General features: G+C 43.2%; 1 long non-coding RNA gene across 2 annotated transcripts in view; it reads right to left on the bottom strand.

Moving 5' to 3' along the window:
* Window positions 1–244: 244 nt before the first annotated feature.
* LOC123372992 overlaps window positions 245–19,898 on the bottom strand; it is a 36,727-nt gene continuing 17,073 nt past the window's right edge. The window contains exons 2-3 of one of the 2 annotated variants that reach the window (XR_006580503.1): window positions 3,464–3,579; window positions 245–3,183 (exon numbers count right to left, since the gene is read on the bottom strand). This is a non-coding gene — a long non-coding RNA (uncharacterized LOC123372992). Of the gene's footprint in view, window positions 3,184–3,279; window positions 3,580–19,898 lie in introns of both variants that reach the window. The other variant, XR_006580504.1, reaches the window with a different exon arrangement.

The following is a 19,898-nucleotide window of genomic DNA, read 5'->3' on the forward strand; positions in this document are numbered from 1 at the left end:
GCAAATTTTGAAAGCCATCCATGCCTTAATGCATGTATCCAGTTTAGGCACACAACTCTCACCTGAGCAAATGCAAATCAGAGCTGCTTGTGTGCACGTAAGCAAGGAATTGCACACTTAAGGCTCACACATCTTTGATAATGCCAGGCTAGAAATTCTTGTTCTTTTACCTGACACAGAGTTCCAGGAAAGACCTTTTTTCCTCACACATTTCACAACAACATAAGAATTACACTCCGTAGGTTTAGTTATATTTGAATGGTTAGGTTGGATTTGATTTAAGGCCATAAAAACAAGATTTCAGGATTCATTGAAACCTAAGGACTTTTTTTTAATAGTATTCTGGGGGGGGGATGAGTGGGGTGTCAGTATCTCTCCTCTTTTATTAAGCTCTCTAACTGCAGCTCATTTCTTTCTCACCCACTAATCTGAAAAACTGCTCTGCTTCTGCCTCTGATCCAGGCTCTTTTCTAAGTCTCCTCTAACCTTCTCTAACCTCTGACATTGTTCCATGCTCTTTCCTTCACATCTAGGCCTCTTGCACCTGCTGAAACTGTAAACCCTGCAGCTCTACCATTTTCACAGGGATGGTAACTATGATAATCATCAGATTTGGTAATTTGAGAAAGAGTGTAGCTGAAACAGAATATCACAGCTCAGACCAATCTCTAGTGCAAGTATGTTCTTATATTGTTGGAGCATCACATACAGAGCATTTTCAACTCAAACTAGGATGTGAATCTATGCTGCATCTTTGTAAATGTAAGCACATATACCATATGCTCAAATTCTTTTTAGAGTGGGCACAGCAGGCTAACTATTCCGAGCAAAACACTCTCCAGGCTGACCGGCAAGCCTCCTGGAGAAGTCTTCCCTATTAACCTAGCCCTCATGGGGAAAAAATTAAAAAAGCACTTCCGAAGGCTGTTGTTGCTAACTGCCACTGGGGATCAAAGATCAGCCAACATGCATAATCCTGGAGAAGAGTCTGGCCAATTTGTATCCATCTTTTCAGTGCATTTCTAATATTAGAAAGAACACAGCTTGAAATAGTGCTTGGAAATAATGAAGCTTTCTTAGAAGATACACAGGACGTGTATCTCTTAGTTATAACACTGTCTGCCCTTTCTCGAGTCATTTTAACATTTTAGGTGAAAGCCAAATAGTTGTGTTAAAGCTATTTACAGTCTGGGCAAATGCTAAATATGATGGCTTTCTGATGGTCAGTTGCTATCTCAAAAAGCTGTTGTATTTTCATGTTAGGTTGCTTAGTGTTTAATGATGACAAGTGGAATATACTTTGCCACGAACAAGGAAAAAAACCATCTACTCTTGTTCATAGCATTTTAAATTATTTTTGAATGACAGTAGCTCTTAGAAGCCACACTCAGTCAGGGCCCCATTGTGCTAGGCACTGTACAGTCATAACAGAAATGAGAGTCCCTGCCCCAAAGAGCTTGCAGTCTTAAGGCTGGTCTTATTCTCTTTTACACTAAGGCCCCTTTACATAACTCTGGCAATGTAAAAGCACATTAAAGTGGGTAAAAATGTATGTTAAGGCCTCATTACAACTCCTTAGCAGTGTAAAGTTGCCCCAGTATAAGTGATAATCTGGCCTATGGTCCCAAACCTACAATTGTATCTGCACAAGCATATCCTGACACTAATCCCCATTGAAATCAACGAGACCCAGGGCAGCTTATTTAGAGTGTAATAACACTCAGAGTGGCTCGGTACTTTACAAACACAAAGAAGGACAGCATATCTGTCCCAAAGAACTTACAGTATTGAAAATGTAAGCGAAACAGATGTTGATTGGCTTATTGGGAGAAAGCATGACGTAGTGGTTAGGTCACCGAACCTGGAACTTGGGAGACCTAGATTCAGTTCTTGGCTCTAACATACATTCTCTGTGTGGGCTTGGGCTAGTCACTTAAGGGACTCTGTTCCTTATGTGTAAAATGAGGAGAACATTTCTTTACCTGACATGCTTTTGCCAGGATAAAATCTACCAGTGACTGTGAGGTGCTCAAACACTGTGGTGATGAGGGCCATAGAAATACGTAGATAGGTAGATGGATTATGCACATTGGAAATATGGCAAAATGCCAAATGTAGCAAGACTAAATGATAGGGAAAGAAAATGTATTAAAGTTTCCAAGTTGTTATTACAGAATTTGGGGAGTGTTCAAGAAAAATATTAAATGCCAAAAGTCCTTGAAATACCCATTTAAATTATAGGATTGACTCTCACCAATTTTGCATCAGCATTATAAAATAGCTTTGCACACTGCTGAGAGTTTTCACTTCTGACTGCAGTAATTGTAATGCAAATAACTGTTTCCATTTACCATGGCTTGGAGCCCCCAGAATGATAGTATTTTGCATTCCTATAGCACCTTCAACCCAAGGATTTTAGGGTGTTTGGAAAACTTTAATGAACTCAACCTCACAACATGTCTGTGAAAAAGCTAAGTATCCCCATTCTACAGACAAAGCAGCTACGGGACATAGCATCCTCATTGGAGACAACTCAGGTTTGATTTTCAAAGGTGCTGAACCTCTGACTTTCATTTGGAGTTAGAAGCACCTCAGCACATCAGATCAGGCCTTACCCCTACCAAGTGTGGATGATGATACCTAAAATCCTGAGCCACCTGAACTAGAGGCTACTTTTGAAATTTGGCCTGAAGTGACTTGCCCAACTTGTCACAGAAGAAGTCACTGTCAGAGCCAGGAATGTCTCCTGATCTATGTCTCCTGGTGATGTGTTATATAAAACCATGCTCTCATTCTAAAACTTAGTAGGACTTTTAGTCCGTTGGTGCTTAATTAGTCTGAATATATTTAAATAAATGTAGTTCAGGAACTTAAATAATTAATAATCCATTGCCATGTAAGGAGCTTGTTGGCCATGATGATTAGATTAGTCCCCATCACCTTCCAAACATTGCCAACAGCAAAATATTTTAGACCAGACAGGTGCTTCCCTCACATAAGCATTGTGTCATAATCTGTCGGCCTGATCCAGGGCGTTTGGGCACTACTGCAATATAAACATTAGTAACAACATCATCAGAAGGCTGGATTCAACTTTCCACTGTCCGAAAGAGTTGCCATCATTCTGGTCAATGAAACAATTCCAGCATCTTCTCTTTTCTGGCCCACAGTCTCCTTTTCACCCTGTAAAGGTCATGAAAAGAAAATGGTTCCATATTTTTAATGGATCAAAAATGGGAAATATTTCCTATATTTTAGTGGGTATTTAAAAAATATTACGTAATAGCATAGCACAAATGTGGGTAAGTTTAAAGCGTCAAACTGTCAGGATCCCAACAAGGGCAGCTACTGAAGAGCCACTCTGTTGCCTGGACACTTCCTGGATTGCCTCTTGGGTTTATATAGGGCAGGGAGCCAATCAGGAGCCATCAGGCTGCTGCCTGGCAAATCCTTAAGGCAAAACCTTCAAATGGTCGGTGTCGGCAGCAGGTCGCAGGCAACGGAGTGCAGGTTGGTTATAGCTGCTGCGGGGGCAGCCTGGAGATGTCAGCTGCCTGGTAGCTCTGCAGACTCCAGTATCTGTAAAACAAGTGAAGCATTAATCTATATTGAGGATTGTTCACTGCTCTTTACTGGTTGCTCGGATTATGGTGGTAACATGAGGATGCATGAAACAACTGTTAAGGACAGTGTTATAATGTAATTTGCCTGGCTCCCATTCTGGCTAATAAAAGCCACTCTTGGGCACATAGGGACAGTGCAGAAGCTGCAAGAAGCCATTGGAGAATTCAAAGGACAAGGTTGTTTGACTAGTGTGCTGGGGAATCACAAGATACCCTTTTGGTTTTCCTTTACAAACTGTTTAATGTTCATTAAACAAAGAAAAGGATTTCAGAGAAAAGTGAATACAGCAATCTAGCCAGCCTCTAAACCAGCATTTCTCAAACTGGGGGTCCTGGCCCAAAAGGGGGTTGCAAGGCTATTGTAGGGGGGTTGCAACATTAGGGTTATCATACGTCTGGGTTTTCCCAGCCATGACCTCTTTTTTTTTGGTCCTCTGATCTCTGTCCAGGCAGATTTTTGACATTCAAACAAATGTCTGTGATTTGGTATTGCCACCCTTATTTCTGTGCTGCCTTCAGAGTTGGGCAGCCAGAGAGTGGCATCAGCTGGCCAGGTGCCCAGCTCTGAAGGCAGCAGCCTCTCAGAAGTAAGGGTGGCATGATAAAATATTGCAATTTAGTGCTCCTATGAGTATGTACCATAATTTACTACCACTTTTTGGGTGGGGGAGCATCCCAGCCTGAAATATTTCAAAGGGGGACCCCCCCAAAAAGGTTTGAGAACCCCTGCTCTAGACCAGTGGTCTCCAAAGTGGGGTGCACACACCCCAGAGGGTGTGCAAGAGGATCCTTCGGGGTGCACGGCAGGAGGAGCGCTGCCGGAGCAACAACACTTTTTTCCCCCCCTCCCTCGGCAGTTCAGCCGGGAGTCTGAGTGGCTTTTTTTTTTTTTTTGCTTCGACAGTTTGGCCAGGAGCAGGGGGTGCGTGCTCAAAATTTTTTAGTGATGGGGTGTGTGATCAAAAAAGTTTGGAGACCACTGCTCTAGACAGCTCATCCTCTAGTAGTCTAACTTTTTCACAAAGTCAGAGACAGATGTTTAAATAGTTACAGAAGACTAGCACAAGTTGCTTTTTTACTTTCCCAGGCTTTCCTAAGCCAGTAACTACACAGCTGAAAGTTGGAGCCAAGTTCACCCCTGAGGTAAACCCCCTGAAGTCAACAAAAACAGACCAAGGATGAATTTAGCTCCTCTTATAGTTAACCTATAAGCAACCAACATAAAAATTAGCTGGTTAGGGACTGCCTTAACTAACTGTGGAGAGTACATAACTAATAATTAAGGCTGCGAGTTTGTCATGGAGGTCATGGAAGTCACGGATTCCATGACTTTCTGTGACTTCTGCAGTGGCTGGTGCAGCTGACCCCAGGGCTGCCTAAGCAGCCCCTGGGCCAACCGCACCGGTCGCTGCTGGGACCACCGTTACCACCCCCAGCAGCAGCAGGAGTTTGGATGTGGGAGGGAGCGAGGGCTCTGGGGAGCACTTACCTTGGGGGGGCTCCCCAGAAGCAGCAACATCCCTCAGCTCCTAGGCGGAGCTGCCCATACAGCTCCCGTTAGCCTGGTTCCTGGCCAATGGGAGCTATGGAGCCTGCGCTCAGGGCAGAGGCAGCATGCAGAGCTGCCTGGCCACACCTCTGCCTATGAGCAGAGGGAGGGGGATGTCACTGCTTCCGGGGAGGCGCAGAGCTGGGTAGGGAGCCTGCCAGCCCCACAAACCCCCCCCACCCTGAAGCACCAGCAGGGGTCCCAGGCCGCTGCCCCTCAGTACCCCCAGTCCACACACCCCTCCCCCACAAGATTTAGTCAAGGGTATATTGGACAAGTCATGGACAAGTCATGGGCCGTGAATTTTCATTTACTGCCAGTGACCTGTCCATGACTTTTACTAAAAATACCTGTGACTAAAACGTAGCCTTACTAATAATGAAGAATACAAGCCATACAAAAAAAACAGACAAGAGAATTTTGAAGAAACATTACATAGGAAGGATCATTTAAAAGAATATATTGAACAGCAAAAAGGCTTGCGTCATGACTGTAATAAGAGCTCTAGATGAGTTCCCACTTTGAGAGGAACTTGAACAATGTGCTGAAAGAACTCTTTCAGATACGATCCTCTGCTACACTGTGCTGCCAGCTGCCACAAAATGTTTAAGAGTTTCATACTCCATGTTGGAATTGGGGATTACCATGACACTAATTTAATCCTAAATTCCTTTATTAAATCCAAAGGCCAAATAATATTTATACAATGGCTCTAAACATGCCCCAAAAGCCAAAATAATAAGCAATTTACTATATTCAAGGAGTAACAAAACATTTATAAACTTTTTATCAAGATACTTACAAATAGGCTAAACCCAGGGGTGCTTAGAGGTATACTGGTCAGCTCCAACACGATCAGACAGGTTTTAGCAATGAACCCTTTGAGAGTTTATTTTTATACCCTTTAACAAATAAGTGATGTCATTGTCAATTACTGACTTCAACAAAAAAAAACAATTTGAGACAGTTCACCCTTATTTCCAGTCTTAATCCAAATGAGATTTACAATTTCCTTTCTCCCTAATGCCTTTCCTCCCCGTCTCTTCCCCTCCTCCTTGCTGTCCACACCTGGATTCACATAAACCCTAATTTGCACATGGGTTCACATAAATCCTAACTTTTGAGATAACACTGGAATGTGGGGTGGGAAGGGCCATGGTGACCCATTGTAGGACAGTCCCTCTTCGTTTTATTTAAAGCCATCTGCAGTCACCCCTATTGGTCAGAGGCATTCTGTTAAGATACTTTCCCTTATTTTATTAGTTATTCTTTGAACCAGACATCCTCCCTACATCATTTCATCTGGCCTTATAAAACTCATTTCTTTTCAGGCCTTTCTTGCTGGTTAGGGCCTCTCTACACAACACATTTCTTTAACCAAACTTACACTAACTTTAATTCTCCAATTTTATATTTATTCTACACTCCAATTACAAAAGCTAACACAATACATGGTCCTCTAATCTACATTGATTGTTCCAATATAAAATGTAGAGGATGACAGACTAATAAGGGATCAAATGTCATCTCTTTATATCAATGAGAAGTCTTTTTTGTTGTCATGAATAAATTATTTTTAAAGCGCAAAGTCAGCTTTGAGGGCAAAGATTCAGAACTCGGATTCTGAAATTCTGAATTTTAATAACATGGGGCCAGTACCTCAGCTGGTGCAAACCATTGATTACTGATTTAAAGAAGCTGAGGATATAGCCTATGTATTCTAGTATTCTCTCTCTCTGTGTTTTATTAGTCTGTGGTGTTATCTCTTTATACTCCAAGAATCACAATTTATATTGCTGTCAGGTCAAAAATTCTAATTGGAAGAGTTACTCATTTTTAGATCTGACTACTTCTCCAGGGTCTTTTTGTGGACTTCATTGCAGGACAACTTGAATTACTTTAAGGAATAGCTTTGGATGACACTAAATATTATAAAAATAAATTAGAAAATGTACAAAGTCCATTCAGACAACCAAATCTTACAGTTCTATCAGGTCAGGTATTCTTGATGCTGAGAGAGAAATTCTTTAAAAAATAATTAATTTAATTAAATGTCTATAAAGAAGATAACCACTGGTCAATAAGCATTCATCCCATACTCTGGATGTTCTTACAATAATTAGCTGTGCTATTTCATATCAAAACATATAATAGGTTAAAAAAAACCCTGCTCTTCCCACCATAAATATCTAATGCCCTACATACTCCACAACATAAACTCAAGTTGTCTCTCTTTATTGATATAACACCGAAGAGCCAACTTTTTGTTGTTCAATTATCAGAGTTGCTCAAAGCCCACAAAAACAGGGTTTCAGGAGACATACTACAAATCTCTTTCTTTCCTACTGCCACAAGTGTGCAAAGGAGCATAATTTTCTCTTGTAACTGTAGCTCATATTTGAATTGGCTCCTACAAAACACCATAAACTGATGCTGCAATGTCTTGGGACAGTGCATTCACATGTAGAATATAAGTGGATATTTCATGTCAAGGCTAAGTTCAAGCCATTTTTGAGGTTGGGATCATGCACATTCATACCTTGGTCATGGATTGCCAGGCAAAAATGCCATTAATAACCATGTCACACTCACTCTAGATGTCTTCAGAATTCAAAAGATTTTTCTTCTTCATTCTCTGTTCAGCCCTCCCGAATTCTGTTTATTCTAGATGAGCAAGTGAGCAGTTACATTCTCACAAACCTTATTAGCAGAGACTTCACAATGCAGTCTCCTGGGTCCTGTTAAGGTACACACTCTTCTACCATACCTTGTCATCTGACTCTTTTCATAGAATCATAGACGATTAGAGTTGGAAGACATCTAGGTGATCTAGTCCAATCCCCTGCTCAAAGCAGGACCAGCCCCAACTAAATCATCCCAGCCAGGGCTTTGTCAAGCCGGGCTTTAAAAACCTCTAAGGATGGAGATTCCACCACCTCCCAAGGTGACCCATTCCAGTGTTTCACCACCCTCCTAGTGAAATAGTGTTTCCTAATATCCAGCCTAAACCTTCCCCACTGCAATTTGAGTCTATTGCTTCTTGTTCTGTCATCTGCCACCACTGAGAACAGCCTAGCTCCATCCTCTTTGGAACCCCTCATTCAGGTAGTTGAAGGCTGCTATCAAATTCCCCTTCACTCTTCTCTTCTGCAAACTAAATAACCCCAGTTCCCTCAGCCTCTCCTCGTAAGTCATGTGCCCCAGCTCCCTAATCATTTTTGTTGCCCTCCACTTTGTCCACATCCCTTCTGTATTGCGGGGGAGACCCAAAACTGGATTGCTATGGTTAAAAATACTCTGCCAAGTTATGGATTTTCAGGAGTGTAAATGAAGAGGCATTTGCAGCATTTGGACAAATGTTCCTCTTCTGATTGTTTCATTTCCATAAAGAGGGAAGCTGAATGCTTATTAAGTTGAGCGAGTAAAATTTTATTAAACCCTGTTTCTACTCTGTCCACATGGCCAAGTTGCTTCCAGCATAACTCCCTGGAGTTCTGTTTCCTCTGATATCTCTTCAATAACAGCTCTCCAGGGAACATAGGCCCTCTGACTCCAGTTCCGCTAATCACAATACATCTTCCCTATTTTACAAACATTTTTGTATAACCTTTTAAAACCAAGATCCCCACCCCATCCCCCTTCCGCCAGAGGTTGCTAGCACATAACTGAGTTGGAATCTCATCTTTACCACAGACTCAGCTTGTTACATAGTCTTTGAAATAGTTTGGTCTCCTCAACAGGTGACCACACTGGGAGTGAGCTCTGTCTATCTCCCTGTCACCTGTCTCCAAATCTAGCAAGCTTTGTCCCTGTGATATCTTCTCCATCCCTGTGGGTTCTGAACCAGAAAAAAGAGCCTTGTGTAACAATCTCTGAGCTGCTTTCAGCTGATACCACCTTACAATAACTCTGTGGGTTGGTGGTGTGATGGTTACCTCCTCTTTGTATGGAAATTCCTTGAATTCTTCCAGTCTGCTGCACTTGTGAGCAGCTATCTGTTGTCAGTGAATACAGTGTCTGGAATGCCATATCTTGCAAAGTGTCCCTTCAGTTTGCCAATTACTGACTTGCTTCTTGTATCAAGCAGGATATTAACCTCCTAGAAATTTGATAGTAGTCCACTGTAATCAAGTACTACTTTACACTGAAGGTAAATAACTCACTCCCCCCTTTTCCCATGGTCGAGTTGGCAGCTCACCTGGTAACATTCTCTTTTTGCTATCAGTTATCACATGACCAGGTGCCACACCCTTTTTATCAGGGACTAGAGTTGTGTATTTATTCCCAGACAGTAAACACTCTTGATCCCATCTAAGACAGCTGTCAGGCATATATTTTTTGCATGATATCCTTACATAATAAAGCTTGGACAAGAGCTCTCTGTCTTCAAAATATGATTCCATCCTGCACACTCAGCTCATCTTTAATTTGAAAACATGATTCTGTTCTTACTAGTACTTGGCTTTTGTCTTCAGGCCACCCTGCTAATATCACTCTTTTCCTATACTTGCCTATAGTTGGATATCCTTTTCCATATCCTCTTTGATTTCTATCAGCTTTGCTGTTGAAACTGGGAAACTGAATCCATTTGCATGCTGCACTATGTCCTGATCCTCTTCCCCCATAGTGCATACATGTACTGATGGAATTTCTCTACTCCAAATACTACAGCCAGAAGTGCTTCTTCTATTTGGGCACACCCAGTTCAGTCTGTGACAGGTGTCTGCTGATACAAGTGAATGTCTCTCCTGCAAAAAAGAGCTTCACCCAATCCTTTTTCTGATGTATCACACTGGATGGCTCTCCTGGCTAGTAGGACTTCAGGACAGGGGCATCCTTTATCACATGTTTTAGCATGTCAAATGCTTGCTGTTACCCAGTCCAATGCAAAATACTTCCTGGTGAGCTGACATATGGATTCTGCTACTGCAGTCAAGTACAGACAGAATTTGGACTGAAAATTTATCATCCCAACAAAGCACTGTACCACTGTCACATCCACTGGAGCTGGCATGCCTCTGTCTGCCTTCATCTTGTTGTCATCTGCTTTCAGTCCCTCTGCTGTGAGCAGATATCCAATGTATGTTTGAGGCACATTTTGGGAGGGTTCTTGTCCCCACATCACTGTGGAAAGGTTGTAGTTTTCTGCCATGGTCTTGTTCAGCTTCTGTATCATTGCACCATTTGCCTACAATGAGGATATTATTTGCAATTATTTTCACCCCAGGCAGTCCTTGCAGCCCTGGGGTGAGTCTCATCTGGAACTGGGCTTATGCTCATTGGCATGCATAGCCATCTGTAGTGACCAAATGGTGTTCCAAAAGTTTTCAGTATGCTGGACTCTCTATCTAGGCTTGTGTGCCAAAACCCGTCCCTCACATCACAGACCATAATGATTCTGACTTTGAAGAGTTCTGGCAAGAGGTCAGTGGACAGTGGCATCTTTTCAATGCCTTGTTCAGTGGCTTTGGGTCTATGCAGATGTGTAATTTGCCTGATTGATTCTTTACCACCACAATGCTGCTTACACAGACTGCACTAGCCTCTATAGGTGCTACAATACCCCTGCACTGCAGAGTTTTGAGCTCCCTGCATATTGGACTATATAATGCCACTGGAATTCTCCTCCTTGGTAACACACACGTTCCACTGTGTGGTCTACTTCCAGTTGCAGCTTTCCTTCAAGGCACCCATTTCCCTTGAAAATATCCCCATGTATGGTTTTAAATTTGTCTCCAGTGTCATAGGACTCGCCCTTTTGCTTCTTGGGCTGCAGCTATGAAGTTGTGATGCTGCATCCTGAACCCATGGTTTGTATGGCTGTATTCCCCAACAGGGGTCTGTGATGCTTTCCATCAGTTGGTACCATCTGTTATTTTTCAGATTAGTTACTTTGAGGTCACATCTTCCTACAGGCTGCATTATGCTCTCATTGCACATTATTAGACTCTGGCTGCTCCTTGTAATGGGTGTGTTCAAGTCCAATTTACCCCAAGCAGTCACACTGCAGGAGGCCCCGCTATCCAGCTGAAGTTACACAGAGCATTTCCCTATTAACATTGTTGCAGGCAAGGAGGCTGGTATTATCCCACGTTGCTTTCCTGAACCAGATATTCTCTTGGATCCAAAGAGAGTCATGATGTCATAACTGCTCTCTGATGTGCCATCCTTGTATAAGTCTGCCTGAATTTTCTGAGATCTTGTACACAGTGTTAAAATGGTTCAAATTGCCACATTCTTTGCAATACTGTCCTAGTGCAGGGCACTTCTTTACCGACTCAGGCTGTCTCCCATAGCAAATGCATCTCGCTACGGGTATGGAACCCTGGCTACTTGCTCTCCTTTGCCGTTGTCTCACTCCAGGTACTTCTGGCGATGTTGTGCCTTCTAGGGCTTTTATCCTTTCTCTTGAGGCTTCCACTGCATGCCCCATGAGTAAGCATCTGTCTAATGTTAGTTCATCTTCACAGAGCAGCTGCTCATAAATCCTGCAGACTATCCTATCCCAAATTAAGGAGTTTGTTAAATCCCCAGAAGTGAATGTAGCAGTCAGTGTGCAAAAGGCAGTAACATAAGGATCTATCCACCTCCCTTTGGGTTAGTCTCTAGTGAAAACCCTGTTTTGTTCTGCAGTTTTCTTCTGCTTTGAGAAGCAGTAGGTCCCCAGGGCTCCTAGGACTGCTGTGAGGCTTGAGGCAGTGGTGCGCATCAGCGCATTGCAGATCTCTCTGCCTTGCTCCCCAATCCCCATAAGATCACATAACTTTACTTTCCTGCTGTTGTCCTCCTGCATGGCCAGGCCTGTGTGTAGCTGGAACTCCTCCTTCCACTGGGTCCATTGCTGGGTTAAGCTTGTGGCTGCAAACTCCAGGGAGCTGGGGAGCTTCAGACCAAGTCCCATGGCTCTCAGACTGCCTGGCTGATGCACTGCAGAAAACTCTCAGCCCAGATGCTGCCACCATGTTTCATTAGCAAAAAGAGTGAGGCTGAGCACAGATTAAGTTGAACAAATCGAACTTTTATTAAATATTGTCGACTGCTCTATCCATGTGGCTTAATTGATTCCAGCCTAACTCCAGGCATTCCCTGTTTTCCTGGTGTCCCTTCAATAACAGTCTGCCCTCTAGGAAACACAGGCCTTCTGATTCCAGTTCAACTAATAAAGATACATGGAGCACTGTTAAAAATATCTCCATGACAACTCCAGAAAGAGGCTAAATTAATCTATTTCTTTCACAATCCAGCCTAACAAAAAACCAAGAAGCTCATATTGTGGAGGATAGATGTGCTTGAGCAATGGGTATTTTCGCTATATGCAAATGTAAAATGGATACTAGGTATTGACACATTATAGTTATAAATAATGTAAATATCATCTGCTTTTCTAAAGTACGCTGGCAGAGCAGATTAATTAAGGATCACATTCAAATCCAACATTCTGTTCATTCGCTTTATGCTCTTTGTAGTCTAAATTCACCGTGGTGTAAAGGTGTTAAATAAATCAAGATCCCTTCACTTTGAACCTTTCAAATTATAAAACAGCTTTGTGCAAACTTAAAAATGCTTGATGGACCCCTCCATAGGAAATGTAATTAACAATTGACCCCATAATGCACATCCAATAAATGACATAAAATCACCTCTGTTGCACCAATAATTTGCAAATAATTTCTCAGTAGAGAAGTTTCCCCATCACAAAGTGGAACAAAACCACTACTGTGTATCTACATAGTCTGGAAGATCATCCTAGTGAATTAAGTTCTTTGAATTGCCCCCATGCTATGAGTCTTTGGTTCCAAAACAAGTTGTGTCAGATTATAAATTCTGTCATAGCCAGCGATGCTCATAACTCGATCACTTCTATTCTTGGAGGTATAATCTGATGGTAAATCAAAGTACCACAGTTCATGTGTTTGCTAACAATAATAATATCTCACCTGAGCTTCTGTCATCAATGTTTAATGACTTTTGGACTGCATTCTTTTTTGACCCTTTCATTTGATCATCCAACCTTCACAATGAGAGTTAAGAATTGTCCTCCTAAGAGAACAATTTATTTGTCTTCAGGCATAGCATGGAGACTGGTCATTAATGTTGATTTAATATTAAAATCAACATTAATGATCTGATATTCTGGTGTGATCTGATATTAATGATCTGGTGTGATCTGATATTTAGGAGTCCTTTCCTTCAAGTCTTTTGAATTTTCTCTTCTCTTTCTGCAGTATATTGAATCAATAAAAAGAAAATTGCAAACATTTTGTTCCCTACAGTCTTAGGGCAGAAATTCTCAGGAGACTTGACTCCTTATCTGTTATGTGCCAGTAATAAAAGTAACAGGGACCAGAAATGAGGAGTTCAGGGTGTGGGACGGGGCTCTGGGCTGGAGCATGGGGTTGGAGTGCAGGAGTGCAGGCTCTGGGGTGGGGCTGGGGACGAGGGGCTTGGGGTGCAGGAAGGTGCTCCAGGCTGGGACCGAGGGGTTCAGAGGGCAGCTCCCGCAGCTCCCAGAAGCAGCAGCATGTCCCCACTCTGGCTCCTATGCAGAGGTGCGGTGCCAGCCAGGTGGCTCTTCACGCTGCCCTGTCTGCAGATCGTGAGGGTCACGCTTGGGGTGGGGGCAGCGTGCAAAGCCCCCTGGCTGCCCCTATACATAGGAGCCGGAGGGGGGACAAGGTGCTGCTTCTGGGAGCTACATGGAGCCATGGCACGTGCGGAGTGGGGCAAGCCCCCAACCCCACTCCCCAGCAGGAGCTTGATGGCCGGATTAAAATGTCTGATGGACTAGATGCAGCCCACGGGCCGTAGTTTGCCCACCCCTGAGTTAGACCATTCCCACCCCTGCTTCCGCCTCAGCGCCATTGTATAGGTGTCCCACTGGTGTAGGCATCTTGTTCTCCCCAACTGCATCACAAATCCCCCACAACAGAACTACCCCATTTTTGCCCCAGGCAGAGCCCTCCATGCTCAGAAAAAGCATTTGGGCTTTACCCTTTTTTGCAGGAATGCTGGCCATTGTAAAAGAACAGTCACCACCTGCTTTCATGACAAAAGGTCAAAAATGTTTATATAATCAGCTAGCAGGGCTTGACAAATCAGATCCATTGAGTAGGAATTCAGAATGCCAGAATAGGGGAGTCAGAATTTAGTCAGAACTCCTACTATGTAGGCTACTGGATTCCTTAACTACCGCAGCACATCCCTGCTAGAATAATTTTTAAAAACAGTTAGGTTGTATTTAAATTAACTTACTGTTATTGTGAAAGAGATTTAGCATTCAGAAGTATCAGATTCTGACATTACTAAAACCAGAGTGAATCAGGAGTAATTCCACTACTCAGTGGAGTCACAGCAGTGTATGTGTGAGACCAGCATCAGGCCCAAAGTGAACAGAGTACAGAGATCTGCAGCCTTCTGTGCTCTGTAGTCTTCAGCTACACACTGAAAGGTGCATAACAAGAATGAGAAATGGGATGGGATGTTTGTTCCATGTTTGTTTAGCAGTAGCATAGTAATTAAGAGTCTCTCAGTGTTCCCATTACAAAACCCTTGTGGGTGTGCATTTAAGACCCACAGAAACTGACCATGAGTAGAACATGGCATAGCAGCTCACCAGCTGGTAACATTTCTTCCCTCCTGCTGCCTCCCAAACAAGTTCTCACAGGTGTATAACTTAAGTACAGGGGTTTGTTATTACTACTTCGAGCCAGGGGGCACGGCAGCATCCCTAGTTCCAGCACCACTGTGGCCAAACAACTGAACAGGATCTTCTCTATAACACATACCAGATGCTGTGACAGCTCCTTCAAAGTCACTGTGTTCTGTCTGCTCAAAAATTAACTGCTTTAATGTGCATTTTAGTACTTTAGAAAGGTGCTTTTTGGCAAGGTGGTGGATCCCACACCCCAGCAGTAAATTAAAAAACAAGCTTCTGGCCTTTCAAGGTACAAGCCAGGCCAACACAAAAATCCATTTCCAAGGTGTAAGCAAGGTTACATCACAGAGTATGTCTACATTGCAGCTGGGAACATGCCTCCCCACCCGGCTAGACAGACACACGCTAACTCTGCTCGAGCTAGTGGGCTAAATAGAGTAGCATGGATGTTGCAGCATGGGCAGCAGCAGGAGCTAGCCACCGAGCTCTGACCCAGGAGGTTGGAGGGGATTGAGGGTCAGGCAGGCTGGTACAGAGGCAGCTAGCCAGAGCTCCTGCCTGTGCCTCAACATCCACATGTTTTTAGCACACTAGCTTGAGAAGAGTTAGCATGTTTGTCTACCCGGGCTGGGAGGCACACTCCCAACTAAAGCGTAGCCATACCCGTAGTTTCTGCTGTCACAGTCTGGTCCCCAGCCCTTCCAGCTGCTGGAGAACCAGATCTCAATGGTTTCCAAAATGGCTGCTCCCGGAATATCTCTCTTGGTAAGCCTGGAGATCTAATGATCACTGCTCTTATTCTCTCAGAGTACTGTTTCCTGGAGTGAGGTGAAGCAGAGCAATGGGGGCCACAGAAGCCTGGTACACTCCATCACATACCTCCCCTTGCAGAAAGGAACCAAGTTATTGATAATGTTTGAGGCTAGTGTCCCCTCCTAGTCATGAAACAAAAACACCATCCAGGGTTCAATATGCAGCCTGGGTTTCCCTGAAGAGGAAAGGTGCCAGGAGAGCAGCCCAGGATTTTTTAGCCTATGCCATAGTCGTGGCTATCTATTCAAAAATAACCAAGTAGCCCTCAGGTTGGAAAGGGACATACCAGAGCATCAGTGTACTCAGGGAAGCCTGCAACCATTGCAGCTATTTTCTGTAGTGTTAGGCATGCTTTGATCATTCCTACTGGCTCAGGCCTCAAAGGCAAAACAGGCACTGCCCTGCCTATCTTCACCTACTCTGAGGATCCCACTGGGGCTTAGGCAGGAGATAGGAGCCTGGACACCTGCCTGAGGTGGTAGTTTTTATCCCCAGAGATGGGGGTGCGGTCCTGGCAAGGTGGCTTTGGGCACTGCCTTGTCCGCAGGCACTGCCCCTGCAGCTCCCATTGGCTGCAGTTCCCAGTCAATGAGAACTGTGGGGGTGGTGCTTTGGGATGGAGCAGTGTACGGAGCCCCCTGGCTGTCCCTACAGGTAAGAGCCAGAGCGGGGATATGCCACTGCTCCTGGGAGCCATGCAGAGCCGTGGCACACATGAAGCGGGGCAAGCCCCCAACCCCGCTCCCCGGCTGGAGCTCATGGGCTGGATTAAAACATCTGATGGGCCAGACGTGACCCGCGGGCCATAGTTGGCCCACCCCTGCACTAGCCTATGCTTCCCTTCCCATAAGAGTGCTGGATTGACAGCACTGGTGATTTTTTTTAATCAAGATTGTCAATCAGGGAAACTTCTGGAACTAGCAGACACTATTCTGAGGTTTACTCTGACCTCAGATCTTGTATATATTGCATTTGTATTAATAGAAGCTACGCAGACACCCTGAGATGGGTAGACCTCTCTGCTTCTATATAAATATTAAATAGGAATACTTTTCTAACCTCCTTGAGGAGCCCAAGTAAAATAGAGGTAAAGGAGCACTGCTACTGCTCTAATAAAAATTTAAAGGACAATAAGATTTTTATTTTCCTAAGAGCTTATTGTTTTCTCAGTTGATCCATATTGCCTTATGTGGAACACTCATTTCCTTGTCAATTAGTGGAGAGAGCTGATCAATAAAATATGATGGGCTGCATGAATTTGAAACAGTTAAACAATTTACAGAATATGCGTAATTCTAACATCTTGGGAAGCAGACTGCTGTCAAACTGCACACCAATCTGCAGACTTGGGGGGTGGGGGGAAGCCAAACTACTTCATTTGGTTAAGGTAGGGAAATGCTATTGTCCTAATTATTTTTTTTAAGCAATCATCAGTTGTGGACATGGGTTAAGATTTATGACTGTTACTGTATTATCTTTTTGCTTGCTGACGTAAGTTAGCTTTCTGAGAAACCTAAGGTTATTTCTCAATATGCTCTTAATGGTCTGAGTCAGAACTGCTGATGATCTCTTTTTTTTTTTACAAAGGATTTGGAGTAAAAACAAATGAGAAATTGTGGGAGCTTCCGTTGTAAGGGCTATAGAAACAGGGACAAATGTTTCATGAGTGTGAGCTCATCCTCCAGTATGTTGCAGGTGCTGTTCGGTAAATATGACTAACCACGAAAGCAGAGTTTACTTTTCCAGATGGGTCAGAGTGATGATCATTCTAATCATTGACATTTGGTTCGGTAAACAAGGAAATTTATTATACCACAGATTGACAATACCATGTCCCTTAACCTGATGGAAAGCTTCTTGTGTCTAATGTATTACATGCACTTCACTAGTACAAGGGTTAAAGTGACAAATGCACTTTTACATCCTATATGGAGACTTTAATATGATGAATCTTGTGAAATAAGTTTCTTACCCCTGTTCAGTTCCTATTAAAGAGGTGTCCACATCACATAAGCCACAATTGGTAGCACAGTGGTGGTAATTTTAACAGCTAGGGCAAAGAGTGGATGGACTGAAAACTGAACAATCCTCATTAGCAGAGATTGTTCCTCCAAGTCAAGGCCGAGGCATAACGGCAGAATGGGGAGCTGTAGCTTCACTTGTGCTTCTCTGTGGGGTATCTATTCTGTGATTAAGCATGGTGAGGTGTTGCCATTTTCCAGCTCTGAGAGGCTGGAATCTTTTACCAAGCACTAAAGTAACTGAATTAAGGAGGGAAAGCCTACCATATACAAACTTAATGTTCTCTTCTTCACCAGTGGACACCTGTCCACCACATAAAGTCACCCCACAGTTAGTACAATGGATAGTCTCTGCTCAAGAGGTCAGGAAAGAAATAGCAGAGGAGCTGCAAGTAAGACGGAGAGGTGAATTGACAGAACTCCCTGGGACAGTCTGCAGAAAACTTGTCTGATTTATGCTTGGCTCTAGTCAATGCTGTTAGTCCCTTCGCTTAGGGTAAATTCATTTTTTAAAAAAAACAACTAAAAAATGATACCTAGGTTCTTTTTGGAAAGGCTCCATGCAGTCACCATGGGCTAGAGAGAAAGGAATAATTAACCTAACATTTTTCACATCTTGGCTTAACATTGGGCAACTAGAAAGCCTACTCCCTCAACGTGTATCCCACTGTGGTAGTTCAGGTCAGCTGAGATGCTCTTGCTTTTGATTCATCAGTGCTTATGAAGTGAGCATCCTCTTTGGAATATGCCACCTGGCAGCCACACCTTTCTCCTATACCAGAGACACAACACCTTGTTGGCTTAACACCACATGGGGAGACCCTCATGCTAAAATTATGAAAGAGGGCCTGCATTGCAGCTGGGAATCTGGCGCTGTGGTTCTTGCACAGCTTGTTAACACTTTCATAAGAACATAAGAACGGCCATACTGGGTCAGACCAAAGGTCCATCTAGCCCAGTATCCTATCTAGCAACAGTGGCCAATGCCAGGTACCCCAGAGGGAGTGAACCTCACAGATAATGATCAAGTGATCTCTCTCCTGCCATCCATCTCCACCCTCTAACAAACGGAGGCTAGGGACACCATTCCTTACCTATCCTGGCTAATAGCCATTAATGGACTTAACCTCCATGAATTTATCCAGTTCTCTTTTAAACACTGTTATAGTCCTAGCCTTCACAATCTCCTCAGGCAACGAGTTCCACAGGTTGACTGTGCTCTCTGTGAAGAAGAACTTCTTTTTATTTGTTTTAAACCTGATGCCCATTAATTTAATTTGGTGGCCCCTAGTACTTGTATTATAAGAATAAGTAAATAACTTTTCCTTATCTACTTTCTCCATATCACTCATGATTTTATATACCTCTATCATATCCCCCCTTAGTCTCCTCTTTTCCAAGCTAAGTCCTAGCCTCTTTAATCTCTCCTCATATGGGACCCTCTCCAAACCCCTAATCATTTTAGTTGCCCTTCTCTGAACCTTTTCTAAGGCCAGTATATCTTTTTTGAGATGAGGAGACCACATTTGTACACAGTATTCAAGAGCAATAATATATTCTCCATCTTATTCTCTATTCCCTTTTTAATGATTCCTAACATCCTGTTCGCTTTTTTGACCACCTCTGCACACTGCATGGACGTCTTCAGAGAACTATCCACAATGACGCCAAGATCTTTTTCCTGATTCATTGTCGCTAAATTAGCCCCCATCATATTGTATGTATAGTTGGGGTTATTTTTTCCAACGTGCATTACTTTACATTTATCCACATTCAATTTCATTTGCCATTTTGTTGCCAATCACTTAGTTTTGTGAGATCTTTTTGAAGTTCTTCACAGTCTGCTTTGGTCTTAACTATCTTGAGCAGTATAGTATCATCTGAAAACTTTGCCACCTCACTTTTTACCCCTTCCTCCAGATCATTTATGAATAAGTTGAATAGGATTGGTCCTAGGACTGACCCTTGGGGGACACCACTTGTTACCCCTCTCCATTCGGAGAATTTACCATTTATTCCTACCCTTTGTTCCTTGTCTTTTAACCAGTTCTCAATCCATGAAAGGACCTTCCCTCTTATCCCATGACAACTTAAATTACATAAGAGCCTTTGGTGAGGGACCTTGTCATAGGCTTTCTGGAAATCTAAATACACTGTGTCCACTGGATCCCCCTTGTCCACATGTTTGTTGACCCCTTCAAAGAACTCTAATAGATTAGTAAGACACGATTTTCCTT

Source organism: Mauremys mutica, chromosome 6 (genome assembly GCF_020497125.1).
Source record: "Mauremys mutica isolate MM-2020 ecotype Southern chromosome 6, ASM2049712v1, whole genome shotgun sequence".
Taxonomy (NCBI): Eukaryota; Metazoa; Chordata; order Testudines; family Geoemydidae; genus Mauremys; species Mauremys mutica.